Source organism: Aquarana catesbeiana, linkage group LG01 (genome assembly GCF_042186555.1).
Source record: "Aquarana catesbeiana isolate 2022-GZ linkage group LG01, ASM4218655v1, whole genome shotgun sequence".
NCBI lineage: Eukaryota > Metazoa > Chordata > Amphibia > Anura > Ranidae > Aquarana > Aquarana catesbeiana.
Genome location: NC_133324.1, coordinates 227,029,647 through 227,047,734, shown reverse-complemented (window position 1 = coordinate 227,047,734; position 18,088 = coordinate 227,029,647).

The window sequence follows — 18,088 nt, the reverse complement described above, 5'->3', positions numbered from 1 at the left end:
CTGTGTCCATCAAACCTGTAGTCGAATGTGCCTAACCTTAACTCTATTAGTCTAAGATTATTCTACATAGAGAGAAAAGATTCGACATAGAGAGGAAAGATTCAACGTAGGGGAGAAAAGATTTGACATAGAGGAGAAAAGATAAATAAAAATAATGATGATGATGAATGTTATTGGTTGATTGTAACCAAAGAGGAGGAGCAGTAAAATAGCTAGAACTAAGTACACATGTACTTTGGCTTATGGTGTCTGTTGAAAGTTCTAAGAAGATTTGACGGAGCAGATAAACTATACAGCGTCGTACAAGTTAGCTGCTGTTCTTCTTTGAACATTCGACATACACCATAAGCCTTCAATGACAGACTCGACCTTAATTTGGATTTTTGGATGAATGCAATTTTTAACGAAAAACAAAATAAATAAAAATGAATTTCGGGTGTAACTAAATACATTTATTTTTCGTACGAAAACGAAATTCCGAAACGAAATATTTCAGTGTGCACATGTCTACTATGGAGCAGCGAGTGTCAACGGTGGGTGACAATCCGCTCCTGTCCGCTAAAAACAGATGATGGGGATTCGTTCCCCATCCATCTGGTGGATTGGATTGGATGGCGGTTGGGTGTAAAGGGACAGGCGGTCCATTTACATCCGACCGTCCACAGAGGAGAAACAAAAAGAGAAGGTTTGTTGGGGCTTTATATGAAGCACAGCAAAAGTATTGAATGAGCAATCACATGTTAATGGATTCGAAACAATTTATACATAGAATAATAAAATAACATGGTAAGTAAGAATAATATCTTCACAATTTATTGTCCATAATGACAACATGATTCACAGTATAATAATAGTAGTTTCATAAACCGTCATTGTAATTCATCATCAACATAATTGAGTTAAATCTCAAAATCACATGGTTGCAATGGTGTAGCATAAGGCTCGGGCTCTACGCATTTCGTGGAGATATTCACTCATCAGGAGCTGTAGCAATATGTATCCATATACATTGAAAAAAATCGCAGAGTGAACAGATGGTTGGCAGAGAGGAGAAATAAGGGGGGAGGCAGAGGAGGAAGTGGAATATTTTCCACACACTCTTACCTACAAGAAGATTGGATATGTAAAAAGGTGGTATTGGATGGCTGGGGTACCCCGGATAGCAAACATCTCCAGGTAGCTGAGGCCGCAAATACATGGCCACACTGAGGCAGAAGGAGTAAAAAAGACATCAGTGATAATGTGATCCCCAATTAAAAGTTGCATCTAGTGCAGGTTGTATAATAGTACCAATACATTCCTGTGAATAGGAACATGGTAAAAGTAAATATGTGTAAATAGAGCTGCACAAGGCCCATTGAGGATTTCAAATCAAGAGGGGTAGGTGATGATATCAAGAGCCGGGTGGGGGGTGAAAGCACTAGAAAATAGAGCCCACAACAACAAGTCAAAGAGATGAGAGTAGTGTATAGCCAATTAAACCAAATAGTGAACCTATAACCGACAAGTTATTACCTTGAACTGAGACAAGCATGTAGACCACCCAGTGTATTGGGGTATGAGGTGAAAATGGTGTGTGCTCCACACAGGTGCAAACCTATATAGCCACTAGAGGTGCGCATCTTGACTGGTCTCATGATTTGATTACGATTACCTGGTCAACGTTTCGATTCGATTTGATTCCACGCTGCATCACGATGCATCACGATTACCGACGAGCTCCCACTTCCGCTTGGGCCACCTAGGCGGCTCTTCCTCCCTGCAATCTTCTGGGACATATCACAGGTTCCAAAAGATTGCCCAGCTATGCAGGACAGCGCAGCGAGACATGCGCACCCAGCTGTGAAGCTGCAAGCTGTCGCAGCTGGATGCCCACAGTAGTATTACCAGTGCCGTGGACAGGTGGGGAGAGAAGGGAGGGTTTGGGTGGCCACGTCGCTGGATTGTGGGACAGGTGAGTGTCTTTATTAAAAGTCAGAAGATACACTCTTTTGTAGCTGCTGACTTTTAATAAACAAAAAATTGACTGAAATTCCGCTTTGAATTAAAAATGACCTCACTCCCTTAAAAAGTGCACTAATCCGGTGCACCACAGGGTACAGGCATTCACACACACAGCTGCTGGGAGGTCAGGAGGGATTACAATCCACAGCTGACAAACAGCCCTGTGAAGTTCCCTGTACTGTCTCTGTGCTAACCAGTGGCTGCTGGTGCTCAAAATTTTTGGGGGGCGCAATTAAACTGAAAGATACTGAACACCCCCGTCAATTGCAGCCTTACTGTGCCTATCAAATGCAGCCACTGTGCCCATTAAATGCAGCCACTGTGCCCATAAAACCCAGCCACTGTGCCCATCATATGCAGCCACTTGTGCCCATCATATGCAGCCACTTGTGCCCAGTATATGCAGCCACTTGTGCCCAGTAAATGCAGCCACTTGTGCCCAGTAAATGCAGCCACTTGTGCCAATCAAATCCACCCACTTATGCCCAGTATATGCACTAACTTCTGCCCCATCATATGCAGCCACTTGTACCCATCAAATGCAGCCATCACTTCACTAACACCCCCACAATGCACGGGCCGCCACTGGTGCTGACAGTTCCCTGGCTTTCCTGTTTGCACCTTTCAGCACTCTAGGAGTTAAGACAGTGGAATGTGCCGGGAAGCCAGGGAACTGTCAGCATGGAGCGTGTATGAGATGTAAGTAGAGTACAAACACATTTGTACTCTACTTACTGTTGTTAAAATTTCTGTTTTAATAAATCCCGTGTTACAATCAATGAAGTGCCCCCTGTATGTGCTTTTTAAAAAATATTCAGCTTCATACCTCATTTCTCAGTCTGTGTACAATACATGCCGCTCATGTGACTGCCCGGCCCACCTCTCTCCTCTCTCCTCGCGTGTCTCACATCTCTCCTGAGTAGATATAAAACGAGCACATCCAACCACACCAATGAAAAATTGCCAACATCCCTTGTACAGTTAATTAGGAAAGGAACTAACACCCCAAAAAAGCTGGGACTTTAACGGCAACGAAAGTACAGAAATATAAATATAATTTATTCAAAAGAGTACATATATACAAATATGAAACATCAAACCACTAAAAATTAATAACAATGATGATGGAATTCCCATAGAGGTCCAGACAGCCCGACGCGTTTCAGGACACAGAACGTCCCTTCGTTAGGGGCAGTAGTCAGGAAGGAATCACACTGTATGATAAAGATCAAATACATAATAAATAACAGTATAATAATTTCAGTAATTTACAATTATTTGCAATGAAGGACAGCATAAAAATCGCATAAGAGCATACCCAAGATGATCATCATATAAGTTTACTGCAGGATTGGAGGTAGCGGTGGCATCACAAACATACATCACTTATGTCACAGGGACACTATTGTACCGGGTGGGTCACCAAGCATCCACACAAGTCCCACATACGAGCAACAGGAGATGGCACACAAATGAGTAAATACTCAATGGTCCTGAAGGCTCTCTCCAAGGTATATAGTCTAACAAAAAAGTAAGAAAGTATTATAAATCTATATATCTGTGCCAGACTGCTCCGTGTCCAAAGGATTTCGTATTGCGCAAGTACTGCGCATGCGCAGTACAGGGGGGTCCTTATCTGCCGGGGGAACTTTTTCGACATAACACCGGCTTTTTAAAGAGTGTGAGAGCTGCATATGCCACAGTGACGTCACCACACATCGCTTCACCATGACAGCACGCCCAAAATAATCACACTGATATCCATGTATCTCCTCTCAATTCATCACCAAGGATGAGAGGAGTCCAAACAGCGGTTGCGTAGCAACCAACAAACAAAGCAAAAGAACCGTGGAAGTGCCCTATTGTACACATACCAAAATGCAGCCTTATAATAAATCGCTACCTAAAAATAAAGTGCGCCAATGGATGCCACCATAAGGACCCTGGGTAATAAATGTAGAGGCGCCCCCCGCTGTCATGCAGGGAATTCTTTGCTTGCTACATGCCTGACTAGCATATTAACATACATAAAGGTACACTTTTTTGGCTCTATTGAGCCTCCATCTTTGAGAATCCCTCCTTTTGCATTACATAGCAGAACTGTTGTCAGTAAAGGGTGAACCCCTGTGACAGGATCTGCTTTGCAACAATGTATGGTTATTATGAGACGCCCTTGTTTATATTTTATAGATCCACTTTCCAAACAAGTAACTTTGACAAGTGACACTTTTCTGTGTGTCCTCCGCCGTTGCGCTTTTTTGGTGACATTCCTACTGTTGAACTTACCAAGGTATTACACTTTTTCATGTAGATCCATGGAATTGTATTCGGCACATTCTGCTTTTGTCTGGCAGTCTGGCACAGATATATAGATTTATAATACTTCCTTACTTTTTTGTTAGACTATATACCTTGGAGAGATCCTTCAGGACCATTGAGTATTTACTCATTTGTGTGCCATCTCCTGTTGCCCGCATGTGGAACTTGTGTGGATGCTTGGTGACCCACCCGGTACAACAGTGTCCCTGTGACATTGTAATGGATGTGACTATGAGTGTTATGGTGAAATGCCTATTTCCAATATAACCATATAGATATAAGTGCTTACTTCAGCCTCTGCTCTCAGCCTTAACCATATTCAATTGGATGTCTGCCAGCTTACCCTCCCCCTTCATGTGGTGCAAGAGTTAAGAACAAGTTAAAGAAGATTGCGCCTGTTTTCAGGAACTGGAAACAAGACACCTTATTTAGCTATGATAGTTTACTATTCCCTTATATAGATATAACCCAGCTAAAAGCTTAAACTTTGTCACAATAATGAATATGTATATCTTGTGGTCCGCATACGCTTGTCTTATTTGATATTTGATTTGATAACAAAATATCCAGCTCACAGCATATTAGCCGGAGTCCAGGAAGTAATAAAGGAGAAGTATCTACTGAACTCGTGTATGTCTCAGTAATTTACTTCAAGTGTGCACACTTTTACATTGAAGGTAAATTTGGCCAGAGGGACAGAAACAAAAGTACCGAACGGTTCTGGTTCGGTCCAAAACATTTGGCGCCCAATAATTCTGCGGCAAAGCAAGGATAATCAGGAGGGGGCATCAGGAATACGCCCAGCGGTGGCGTGGGGATCCCGTGAGATCTGAACAATCCTGTATTCCTCTACGGTTGTCACACATTGCGTTGTGGGTCACATTTTTGTTGTTGGTGGTAATGTCGAGTCCTAAGTGTGTTTGTGGTCTGTTATACGGGATACATGAAGAGGGTTGGGGGTTGATTGAAGTGGTAGAGCCAGGATATAGGGCTGAGTCTCTTGGTTACAAACACCTACTGCCACATACTGCGCATTTATTGGTGTTTAAATTGAATGTACATTACCCAGTGAAATTCTCTCTTGGCAAGTCATTGGAAGTCATTGAGGCTGAGGCTAGGATAAGTAACCAGAGAACCAACAGGTGTCCCCTTACAACCTCAGCAGCCAGAAATGTACGAGGAGAAAGACAGAGTGAGAAGTTTGGGCTTTGCGTTGGAACATGTAAATAACATTTAAAGTGGTTTGTTAAATATCAGCTGCTGGTGTTTCATGTCTGCTCATTAAGTGTTTTATTGGAGATCTTCTCAGTTCCTCATCTCCACATCACTACTGTGTATTTCTATTCAGTTCTCTTTTTCTCTTTCTCTCTCTCTCTCCAGTGTCTTATTAGAGATCTTCTCAGTTCCTCATTTCCAAATCTAACTACTGCGTATTTCTACTTAGCTGTGTCTCTCTCCTTTCTCCTGTGTCTCATCTTCTGTTCATATACTAAGAACTGTGACATGGGAAACAAGTTGGCTAAGCCAGCAGAGGGCAGTTTGGCCTGTGATTTGGTTTTAGAACGGGAGGGAGAGGATGCTGTAAAAAAGGGAAAGAAATTAACAAAAGTGTGTGGGATTGATATGCATTTGGGTGGGAGATTACAAGTAGACGAATGGCGCACTCTCTTAAAGAGAAAAAGGGGTTTGCTGTCAGACCACGGCCTACTGCGCGCAGCAGACTCCTAGTTTAAAGTTGCAAAAGCCATTCATGAAGAAGGGTGGATTGAACAAGAAACAAATCAAAATGGTTGAATTGTGTACGTGTACAAGAAACCAGAAAAGAGGAAGTTAAGTAGTCAGACACCGCCCTATAATGGCGTCTGGTCCCCAGGAAGTAGACACTGCCCTTCGTCTACCACCCCTCTGTTCTAAGTGACACCTCCCCCTGTGGCAACATGCCCTATGCCACCGCCCCACTAAACCACCCACCCCAAAACCCACCCACATGTTTCCAGTGATGGAACATAGTAGCAATCAATGTAGCATTTTAATTAAATAAATAATTTATGTATAGGGTGTCTTGATTATTTCAGTCTGACTTTAAGGGAGTTTAAAATGTTCAATTTCAATAATTAACAGTATTATAAATAAAGAGGAAGTTTATGTATTCTGGGCGTTATGCCAGAAGAACAAAAGCGGAAGTGCTTTTCTTGCTTAAATCTATGTGCTAGATTTAGGCCCCATTCACATCTGAGCGTTTTGTAGTCTGAAAAAAAAAAAAATGTATTCTGTATGGAGATGGTTCACATCTCCACTCTAAAACGCCTGAAGCCAATATCGTGCTGAACAGAGTGCATAGACACATGTTTGCTGCCGCATTTATTTCAGGTCTTAAAGAGTCAATCCGAAAGGGTCTGAGTATAGAGAACCCACAACCTTGGAGCTTTAGACGTTGTTACTAGTAGTTATTAGGTCCAGAATCCTCACAGAGCAGTAGAGAGTAGCTCCTCTCATTATGGCCTCTGACACACCCTATCTGCGCCCACCGGTACCAACTCCACGTGCCTGCTACAACTGCGGAAGACCCGGCCACTCCAGAAGGGAATACCGAAGCCCATGGAAATTCACCCACAGTCAACCAAGCCCCAACCATGGTCCACAAGAAAGCGCCCAGTACCAGGGACATGACACCCCCCCTCGTCCACCACCCCACGCCTCCAGAGAGACTCCACTCCAGATCATATGGACCTTCTCTACAAGGATTCAGGCAAGCCTGTGTCACCTGCCAGCTACACCTTGACTGTTATGCCACAAGGTGCCCAGAACTCCCCCTCCCAATTCGCAAAGGCAATGGCCCTCATTCTGGACACCTAGATGAAGTTACACCCAGACATTGTACTCCTTTAGTATGTAGATGACCTCCTGCTTGTGATTGCCTCAATCTTCTCTGAAAGCCTTCTCCACTACCTGGTTAAGCAAGGTTGCAAGGTCTTAAAGCAAAAAGTCCAGAGAGAAGGTGATTTTGCAGACCCTACCTTTGAGGACACCATGGCTGCAGAAACCGGTTTCTCAGATGTCAACTTGTGGCTCGAATGGATGAGGTACAATGCAGGAAAGCACAATAAGACCAACTGTTATGTGTGCGGGGGGGGGCTAAACCACATCTAGGAACAGTGCCCCTTAATGTACTCCCAGAACATGAGACCTTTGTCCTTAGCCTATTTACCAACACAACCACTAACCACTCCCTGTGTGAGCATTGGAAAAAAGAGTACCCCATAGTCACTGAGGCTCCCAAGCCAGCAGAAGGTATCACCATATATCCTGGCAATTACACATGTTATGGAAAGAACCATGGAGCGGGAAGGCCCCTCGGAAATTTCACCAAAGGTTACTGTGAGTCTTACAGTGAGGTGTCTGCAGATTTAGAGCAGAATCAAGTTCAGTCCTTAGGGGACATGTACTGGATCTGTGGAGACATGAAAATTAGAAGTAGAATGACAGGACAGTGGACAGGAGAATGTGCAATGGCTAAAGCCATAATTCCCCTGCTAGGGATGAGCCGAACACCCCCTGGTTCGGTTCGCACCAGAACCTGCGAACGGACCGAAAATTTGCACGAACGTTAGAACCCCATTGACGTCTATGGGACTCAAACGTTCTAAATCAAAAGTGCTCATTTTAAAGGCTAATTTGCATTGTATTGTCCTAAAAAGGGTTTGGGGACCCGGTCCTGCCCCAGGGGACATGTATCAATGCAAAAAAAACTTTAAAAAAATGCCGTTTTTTCAGGAGCAGTGATTTTAATGATGCTTAAAGTAAAAAAAAAGTGAAATATTCCTTTAAATATTGTACCTGGGGGGTGTCTATAGTATGCCTGTAAAGTGATGCGTGTTTCCCATGCTTAGAACAGTCCCTGCACAAAATGACATTTTTAAAGGAAAAAAAGTAATTTAAAACTGCTTGTCACTTTAATGTAATGTCAGGTCCTGGCAATGGATGAAAATCAGTGAGACAAATGGCATGGGTACCCTCCAGTCCATTACCAGGCCCTTTGGGTCCTGTATGGATATTAAGGGGAACCCCGCACCCAAATTAAAAAAAGGAAAGGCCCTTTATACTCTGAACAGAAGTATACAGGCGGTGCAAACAAGACAGGGACTGTAGTTTTGTTGTTAAGTAGAATCTGTTTGTAATTTTGAACTGGTACATTTAGAACATGTTTAGCTCCAGACAAAAAATCTATTTTAAGCTTTTTGGAAAACATAGGGAAGGGTTATCACCCCTGTGACATTTGTTTTGCTGCCTGTGCTCCTCTTCAGAAGATTTCACCTCACTCTTTGTCCCAATGACAAAAGTTTTTTGAAAATTTGGGGTTTTTTGTGAAACAAGGATTGGTGATAAAGCATCAGTGGAAAGGAGAAATGTTTTTCCCATATTAACTCTTACAGGAGAGAATTTCCCTTCCTAGGGGTAGATTTCATCTCACTTCCTGTTGTCTCCTTCTGTTTGCAAGTAGGAGTCATTTGTAAGTTGGATGTTTGAAAGTAGGGGCCTGCCCTATATACTCAGCAGAAATGTGGGACTTAGGTGTTGTTGTGACCACAACACTGTAAGCCCTCACAGGGCCCTGCTGTGAAATATTAGATCAAGAATCGTAATTACATGCCTCTGTTGAACAAGGGCAGAAAAATTGGGCCTTTGGTGGTGGTGGTGGTGCTGGTGCCACAACACTGTAAGTCCTCACTCGCTCTTGGTGGGCGCAGAAACGGGCCCTGCTGTGAAATATTAGATCAAGAATTGTAATTACATGCCTCTGTTGAACAAGGGCAGAAAAATTGGGCCTTTGGTGGTGGTGGTGGTGCTGGTACCACAACACTGTAAGTCCTCACTCGCTCTTGGTGGGCACAGAAACGGGCCCTGCTGTGAAATATTAGATCAAGAATTGTAATTACACGCCCCTGTTGAACACCTATCTGCGCCCACCGGTACCAACTCCACGTGCCTGCTACAACTGCGGAAGACCCGGCCACTCCAGAAGGGAATACCGAAGCCCATGGAAATTCACCCACAGTCAACCAAGCCCCAACCATGGTCCACATGGAAGTGCCCAGTACCAGGGACATGACACCCCCCCTCGTCCACCACCCCACGCCTCCAGAGAGACTCCACTTCAGATCATATGGACCTTCTCCACAAGGATTCAGGCAAGCCTGTGTCACCTGCCAGCTACACCTGGACTGTTATGCCACAAGGTGCCCAGAACTCCCCCTCCCAATTCGCCAAGGCAATGGCCCTCATTCTGGGCACCTAGTTGAAGTTACACCCAGACATTGTACTCCTTCAGTATGTAGATGACCTCCTGCTTGTGATTGCCTCAGTCTTCTCTGAAAGCCTTCTCCACTACCTGGTTAAGCAAGTTTGCAAGGCCTTAACCACTTCAGCCCCGGAAGGATTTACCCCCTTCCTGACCAGAGCACTTTTTACAATTTGGCACTGCGTCGCTTTAACTGCTAATTGCGCGGTCATGCAATGCTGTAGCCAAACGAAATTTGCGTCCTTTTCTTCCCACAAACAGAGCTTTCTTTTGATGGTATTTGATCACCTCTGCCATTTTTATTTTTTGCGCTATACACGGAAAAAGACCGAAAATTTTGAAAAAAAATTATATTTTCTCATTTTTGTTCTAAAAAAAATCCAATAAACTCAATTTTAGTCATACATTTAGGCCAAAATGTATTTGGCCACATGTCTTTGGTAAAAAAAAATGTCAATAAGTGTATATTTATTGGTTTGCGCAAAAGTTATAGCGCCTACAAACTAGGGTACATTTCCTGGAAATTACACAGCCTTTAATTTATGACTGCCTATGTCGTTTCTTGAGGTGCTAAAATGGCAGGGAAGTACAAAACCCCATTGACCCCATTTTGGAAAGTAGACACCCCAAGGAAATTGCTGAGAGGCATGTTGAGCCCATTGAATATTCATTTTTTTTGTCCCAAGTGATTGAATAATGACAAAAAAAAATTACAAAAAGTTGTCACTAAATGATATATTGCTCACTCAGGCCATGGGCATATGTGGAATTGCACCACAAAATACATTTAGCTGCTTCTCCTGATTATGGGGATACCACCTATGTGTGGGACTTTTTGGGAGCCTAGCCGCATACGGGGCCCCGAAAACCAATCACTGCCTTCAGGATTTCTAAGGGCGTAAATTTTTGATTTTACTCCTCACTACCTATCACAGTTTTGAAGGCCATAAAATGCCCAGATGGCATAAACCCCCCCCAAATGACCCCATTTTGGAAAGTAGACACCCCAAGCTATTTGCTTTGAGGCATGTTGAGTCCATGGAATATTTTATATTTTGACACAAGTTGCGGGAAAGTGACAATTTTTTTTTTTTTTTTGCGCAAAGTTGTCCCTAAATGATATATTGCTCACACAGGCCATGGGCATATGTGGAATTGCACCCCAAAATACATTTAGCTGCTTCTCCTGAGTATGGGGATACCACATGTGTGGGACTTTTTAGGAGCCTAGCCGCGTACGGGGCCCCGAAAACCAATCACCGCCTTCAGGCTTTCTAAGGGTGTAAATTTTTGATTTCACTCTTCACTGCCTATCACAGTTTCGGAGGCCATGGAATGCCCAGGTGGCACAAACCCCCCCCCCAAATGACCCCATTTTGGAAAGTAGACACCCCAAGCTATTTGCTGAGATGCATGGTGAGTATTTTGCAGCTCTCATTTGTTTTTGAAAATTAAGAAAGACAAGAAAAATTATTTTTTTTTTTTTTTCAATTTTCAAAACTTTATGACAAAAAGTGAGGTCTGCAAAATACTCACTATACCACTCAGCAAATAGCTTGGGGTGTCTACTTTCCAAAATGGGGTCATTTGGGGGAGGGTTTTGCCGCTTGGGCATTCCATGGCCTCCGAAACTGTGATAGGCAGTGAAAAGTGAAATCAAAAATTTACGCCCTTAGAAAGCCTGAAGGCGGTGCTTGGTTTTCGGGGTCCCGTGCGTGGCTAGGCTCCCAAAAAGTCCCACACATGTGGTATCCCCATACTCAGGAGAAGCAACAGAATGTATTTTGGGGTGTAATTTAACATATTTCCTTTCTGACACTTTTTGCAAGAAAATTACTTTGAACCCCCAAACATTATATATTTTTTTAAAGCAAATGCCCTACAGATTAAAATGGTGGGTGTTTCATTTTTTTTTTCACACAGTATTTGCGCAGCGATTTTTCAAACGCATTTTTTGGGGGAAAAACACACTTTTTTAAATTTTAATGCACTAAAACACACTATATTGCCCAAATATTTGATGAAATAAAAAAGATGATCTTAGGCCGAGTACATGGATACCAAACATGACATGCTTTAAAATTGCGCACAAACGTGCAGTGGCAACAAAATTAATACATTTTAAAAGCCTTTAAAAGCCTTTACAGGTTACCACTTTAGATTTACAGAGGAGATCTACTGCTAAAATTACTGCCCTCGATCTGACCTTCGCGGTGATACCTCACTTGTATGGTGCAATTGCTGTTTACATTTGACGCCAGACCGACGCTTGCATTTGCCTTAGCGCGAGAGCAGGGGGGACAGGGGTGCTTTTTTTTTTTTTTTTTTTTAATTATTTTTTTGCTTTTTTATCTTATTTTTAAACTGTTCCTTTCATTTTTTTTTTTTAAATCATTTTTATTGTTATCTCAGGGAATGTAAATATCCCCTATGATAGCAATAGGTAGTGACAGGTACTCTTTTTTGAAAAAATTGGGGCCTATTAGACCCTAGATTTCTCCTCTGCCCTCAAAGCATCTGACCACACCAAGATCGGTGTGATAAAATGCTTCCCCAATTTCCCAATGGCGCTGTTTACATCTGGCGAAATCTAAGTCATAAAATGCTCGTAGCTTCCGGTTTCTTAGGCCATAGAGGTGTTTGGAGCCACTCTGGTCTCTGATCAGCTCTATGATCAGCTGGCTGAATCACCGGCTGCATTCTCAGGTTCCCTCTTGAGACAGGAGAGCCAGAGAAAAACACGGAAGACGGTGGGGGGGGGGCATTCCCTCCCACTGCTTGTAAAAGCAGTCTAGAGGCTAATTAGCCGCTAGGATTGCTTTTACATGAAAGCCGACCGCTGGCTGAAAAGAATGATACCAAAATGATACCTAAACCTGCAGGCATCATTCTGGTATAACCACTCAAAGTCGTGAATGGCGTACCTGAAGGAAAAAAAATGGTTAACAATAAAGCACAGTAAACGGTAAAGTATAAAAAATTGCATACCTGAAAAGCAAACATGATAAAACATAATAACGATAAAACATTGCAGAATAGAATACAGTAAAAAAGAGCAGAACAATAGAGAGAATAGAGAGAGAGAGAACAATAAAATGACAACTACTTTTTTTTATTTTATATTTTTGTTTGTGTTTTTTTTTTTTTTTTTTACACTTTTTTTTGTAACTGTAACTTCTATAACTGTAACCGGTTCCAGGTTCGGGTCTCTCAAAATGCAATGGCATCTTGGGAGACCCTGTGAAAGTGTGCCTAGTGTGTGCAATGCTGTACCCTACGCTAATACTCAACTAGTGTATGGTAGCGTTCAAAACATTCACCAATGCAAAGACCAGGATTGTCAGGACAGGAGGGACAATAATAGCGGGTGTCACGCCTATATCCGCGCTTGTTGCAGACACGACATCTTTTTTGAGGGGGTTTGTTGGGTAGGGGTACTCGGGAGGACATAAAGAAAATGCCTCTCATGCAGCCGACTGCATTTGGTTGGGCATGTGAATGGGGGAAGTACGGGCGCTGCAGAAGTGGTGGGTTCCCAATTAGTATTGGCGAATGCAGCAGGAAGGGCATTATGGGCACGACGGGCCTGTGTTTGTCTTCTTCTTGGTGGCAGCGGGACACTACTTGTGCTTGCCACCTCACCAGCTTGAACTGCACTTATGGGACTCGCCACGTCACCAAGTGTTACTGCAGTGCTGGTTTGACTACGACCGGGGTGTACTAGGGCACTGGTGCTTGCCAGTTCACCAAAACACTACCAAAAAAACTGTTAGCGATCGCAGGGATCAGGCCTGACTCTGCGAACACTGCAGTTATGCGTTTAGTGTTTTGTAAGTGTCAGTGATCGATTGATACTGCACTTGGGTGGCCTGGGCTGGGCCGGGCGGAGGGGCAAAATGCAGGTGCTAGCAGGTATCTGGGCTGATCCCGATAACACTGCGTTTTTGGGAACCCTAAACTGCTGGGGACGCTAGTATAGATCTGATCGGATCAGATATTGATCCGTTCAGATACTATACCACTAAGGGAGGCGTATGCTGCGTGCGTGGGTGTTAGCGGTACTGGCACTAATCTGACGCTGCCTGGGGCGACACATATTACCGCCGGGCGATCAGGGGGCTAAACCTTTATTAGGTAATAAACGGCGGGTGCCCTGACTATAAAAAATAAACAAACTAACCAGCGTCAACTGTAACGGTTATACGGTGATCAGTGGTGAAAGGGTTAACTAGGGGGCAATCAAGGGGTTAAAATATTTATTAGGTAGTATATGGGGGTCCCTGTCGCTATAAAACGCTGACGGCGAACGTAATATTTACCTCCCTAACTAGCGTCACCAGCGACACTAATACAGCGATCAGAAAAATGATCGCTTAGTGACACTGGTGACGGGGGGTGATCAAGGGGTTAAAACTGTATTAGGGGGTATCCTAGACCTAAAGGGGGCTAACACTCACTGCCCTAACACTTCTAACTGTCACAAACTGACACCATGCAGTAATCAGAAAAAAAAAAAAACAAACTGATTGGTGTCAGTGTGACGGGGGGGGAGGGGTGATTGGGGGGTGATCGGGGGGCGATCGGGGGGGGAGGGGGTGTAAAGTGTGCCTGGCATGTTCTACTGTGATGTGTGTGTGTTGTGCACTCACTCAGATGTCTTCTCTCCTCGGCGCCGTAACGGAAACTGCCGAGCCGAGGAGAGATGACATCACATCCTCTGCCTGTGTGTACTACACACAGGCAGGGGATGATTCTCATTGGCTGGGAGCGATCGCGAGGGGGGGCCACGATCGGATGATAGAGTGTAATGTGAACACTTTTCGATTTTGCTGCAGTCTTTGTTTAGATATCATCACAACTAGTCCACGTTTTGATTTTTTATTATTTTTGTGATTCTCACCACATTTCTTTTATCTCACAATAGCGCGAAGGACATCACCATTTACATTTTGGCCACGATCGGATGGCCTCCCCCTCATCTCTGAATTCTCCTAGACCAAAGCCGACCGCCGCTGGCACCGGGGGGGTCCAATCGGACCCCCCCGCCCGCGGAAAGGCAATCACGTACCAGGAACGTGATTTCGCCTGCCCGTGCCATTTTGTTGACGTATATCGTCGCTAGGCAGTCGGCAAGTGGTTAAAGCAAAAAGTCCAGAGAGAAGGTGATTTTCCTAAGCCTCTGTATCTCCCAAGGCACCTGACATCTCACTGAAGAAAGAGTTGCTGCATTCAAGGGCATCCCCTTGCCTCAAGGTCAAAAGCCCCTTCACGCCTTTCTAGGATTAATCTCCTACTGCCGTTCTTGGATCCCAGTTCCAGAAGCCTCCCTTTCGATGCAATCCCTTTATGATGCCCTGAAATTCGACCCTTTCCTGCTTTCACCAGAAGCTATGGACAATTTTGAAACTCTGAAGGAGATCCTCTCAACAGCCCTTTGGGCCTCCCAGACTAAAAGACTTTCAAACTGTTTGTCTCAGAGAGTACCAAGTACAGCCCTGTCCCCAGCAAGACACCTCCTCAGACTCCAGTGTGCCTTGCTTCTCCCTGATAACATCACTGTCCTCTGATGTGATACCCTCAACCCATCCACTCTGCTTCCTCTTCTCGAGGGGGGAACCTCTTTGACTGCTTCGAAGTGATGAATCCTGACTTGACAAATTTTGTGGATGGTCCCAGGTATGCAGGCATTATCCTCCTCCATGTCTGCCCAGGAAGCAGAACTCCAGGCCCTAACTATGGCATGCAAATTGGCAGAAGGACTTTTTGGGATCATCTGGAAAACCAGAGGCCCTACTCCTCCCAGCACAAGCTATACTTAAGGTAAAGATACACGGCAAGCTGGTTTCCCAAGAAGGACAAGGCAATCACCTGGCAGATACCGCTGCGAAACAAGCTGCAAATTGAACGCGAGAAGTGGTCAACAGAGTGAATGCACCTATCCTGGATGGTACTGTAGAAGCCACTATGATTGATTCTACAAAACCCTCCTGTAAACAGGACCCACCTCAAGGAGCAACAAGAGACAGCTGACAAAGAAGAAAAAGACGTGTGGATCAAAAAAGGAGCCACAGAAGTTGAAGGAATCATGGGACTAAACAAGAGACTGTGTCTGCCATGTAGGCCGGAAGCCTATCCCGTTACCAACATGACGGCAAAGACCACAGCTGAAAGACTTTTAACAGAAATAGTGTGCAGATATGGTGTCCCAGAGGTCATGGAGAGCGATCAGGGGTCGGCTTTCATGGCCTCAGTGACCAAAGAGATATGGACAGCTTTAGGTAGGGGTCACACTAGCTTTCCACACCCCATACTGTCCTCAGAGCAGTGGGAAGGTGGAAAGATTGAATGGCACCATAAAATGTAGAATGCTAAAAATGTCTCAGGAAACGGGAATGAGTTGGCCAGACAGACTACCCATTGCCTTATTCAGTGTTAGGTACACTCCAAGGGTAAACCATGGTCTGTCATCCTATGGGATATTGTTTGGTTCAGCCCTTAGTCTAGTTTGTTATTTCCCACAACAGTTGCAGCTCCAATCTAATGTATTAACTCATTATGTGACTGCTTTATCTCGAGAATTAACCCGTATCCATTCGGAAGTGTTTTTTTCCATTCCAGATCCTGAGCTAGATACAGGAACGCACAAGCTGGTTCCTGGTGACTGGGTCCTGGTAAAGAAGTTTGTGAGGAAACACACCCTCGAACCCAGATATGATGGTCCAAGTCCTTCTGACAACTACCACATCAGTAAAAGTGGCCGGAAGGAACTCGTGGATACACGCCTCTCACTGCAAGAAAGTCCCTGTGCCCGAAGAAGAGGCTGAGGAGACCAAGCCATGATCCTGTTTATCCTTTTTTGTTCTGATTTTCGCTCAGGCTCAGGAGGTGGCTATCAAACAGAAAGATGGTATAACTCAATTCTGGTATAACTCATCCAATACACATGTTGCCACTTTCATATCCCCTTATAATAAGATACTTCCAGGTACTGATTACAGTGTCCGGTCCAATGAAAGAGCAATAGGTCCCATGACTGTGTATGTATGTGTCACTGACACATATTGAAGTCACTCTTAGATAGAATGACAATCAACAAGCACACAGATCAATACTTCACCAAAGAGTTCAGACTGACCATTGAGAATCCAAGCCCAGGAGACAGTGGGACCTATGTATTGGGCCTATGGTGGGGAAATGGATATTACGGTTTTAGAAAACCTTTCCAACTGAAAGACATATTCAATAACCCAGAGTGGACAGTTCCCCAATCTACATCCAACTCTAACACCCTAAAGCCTCACATGCAAACATTAGGGGACATGGTGGCCATAGCAGACCCTACCTTTGAGGACACCATGGCTGCAGAAACCGGTTTCTCAGATGTCAACTTGTGGCTCGAATGGATGAGGTACAATGCAGGAAAGCACAATAAGACCAACTGTTATGTGTGTGTGTGTGTGTGTGGGGGGGGCTAAACCACATCTAGGAACAGTGCCCCTTAATGTACTCCCAGAACATGAGACCTGTGTCCTTAGCCTATTTACCAACACAACCACTAACCACTCCCTGTGTGAGCACTGGAAAAAAGAGTACCCCATGTACTGGATCTGTGGAGACATGAAAATTAGAAGTAGAATGACAGGACAGTGGACAGGAGAATGTGCAATGGCTAAAGCCATAATGCCCCTGCTAGGGATGAGCCGAACACCCCCTGGTTCGGTTCGCACCAGAACCTGCGAACGGACCGAAAATTCACACGAACGTTAGAACCCCATTGACGTCTATGGGACTCGAACGTTCGAAATCATAAGTGCTCATTTTAAAGGCTAATTTGCATTGTATTGTCCTAAAAAGGTTTTGGGGACCCGGGTCCTGCCCCAGGGGACATGTGTCAGTGCAAAAAAAACTTTTAAAAACGGCTGTTTTTTCGGGAGCAGTGATTTTAATGATGCTTAAAGTAAAAAAAAAAGTGAAATAATCCTTTAAATATTGTACCTGGGGGGTGTCTATAGTATGCCTGTAAAGTGACGCGTGTTTCCCGTGCTTAGAACAGTCCCTGCACAAAATGACATTTTTAAAGGAAAAAAAGTCATGTAAAACTGCTTGTCACTTTAATGTAATGTCGGGTCCTGGCAATGGATGAAAATCAGTGAGACAAACGGCATGGGTACCCTCCAGTCCATTACCAGGCCCTTTGGGTCCTGTATGGATATTAAGGGAAACCCCGCACCCAAATTAAAAAAAGGAAAGGCCCTTTATACTCTGAACAGCAGTATACAGGCGGTGCAAACAAGACAGGGACTGTAGGTTTGTTGTTAAGTAGAATCTGTTTGTAATTTTGAACTGGTACATTTAGAACATGTTTAGCTCCAGCCAAAAAATCTATTTTAAGCTTTTTGGAAAACATAGGGAAGGGTTATCACCCCTGTGACATCTGTTTTGCTGCCTGTGCTCCTCTTCAGAAGA